Here is a 1,177-nt window from a genome sequence, read left to right on the forward strand (position 1 = left end):
GTCGTACGTGTGTAAGACGGAGACAACACATGTGGGTATCACATCCTCTTAACTGGCGATGTTATAAATTGCGCGCACAAGACTTTTTCCCCAATTCCCTTTGGTTATGTTGGCTTCAAATATTTAGGCTGTATCCATTGTAAATGATCTAAGTCTGGCTATCATGGCGCTAAAGCCTTACTTTGCTAATAATGAATAAGCTTAAAACAAAATGTAGGAAATGTTTGATGGGGTTATGGATATTTTTGGAGGGCTTAGCCCTTAAATCCCTTCCCTATTTGCGCCTATGTTGGCTAAAGAAAAATCAAAATATTATCATCCTACCTATCACATAGTCTAATTCAACAAAAATAACCAATTGTGACTTGGGCACTGAACAATTTAAATAATAAAATAATTGTATGTCTCCCGCGGTTCAACGATCAAGATTCAAATTGAAGTTTGAACTCAAACTGGTTTCAAATTAACTGTATTAAGGACATTAAGGTTCAACAGAAATCACCTATAGTTTAAACTATCAATAAGGGCTTTTATATATTGTATTAAAAAACTAAAATATGTAAACACACCTAGGTGGGTACATCATAAAAAAATTAAAATAGGTATGGAAGATTATGGAAAATTTTTTTAAAAAATAGAAATAAACCTTGTTCTAGATTTCAATTAGATAGGTACCATATACATACTGAAATTATCAAAGTTAAATGCTCTACGGTTAGGTCGTAAACCGTTTCAATGCCGACTAAAGGAATGCAAGTCCAACAAGATGTAATGGTTGCAAATTTCATGGACATTCCGATGAAGTGTCAATAGAAAAAAATCATTGTGGAATATTTTAATATTTTAACACATAGGCATGGGCGCCGACTATTGGGATGCTGCGGTGCTCGAGCACCCCATGGTTAATTTCATGGGGTGCTGAGCACCCCTCGAAATAAATAAAACATATAAATATTTAATACGTTAATATTATACATTTATAATTTCAATATATTAGAACATTTCTTAGGATTTTTTGAAACTCTTTTTACTGACGCACAGACGTTATTTAATTTAGTAATAAATTTTTTATCACAATTTGACATTGATATTTCCAAATGTCATGGACAATGCTATGACGGGGCAGCCAATCTCAGTGGACATATTACTGGTTTACAAAGAAAAATAATCGACGTTG

Source organism: Acyrthosiphon pisum, chromosome X, assembly GCF_005508785.2.
Source record: "Acyrthosiphon pisum isolate AL4f chromosome X, pea_aphid_22Mar2018_4r6ur, whole genome shotgun sequence".
Taxonomy (NCBI): domain Eukaryota; kingdom Metazoa; phylum Arthropoda; class Insecta; order Hemiptera; family Aphididae; genus Acyrthosiphon; species Acyrthosiphon pisum.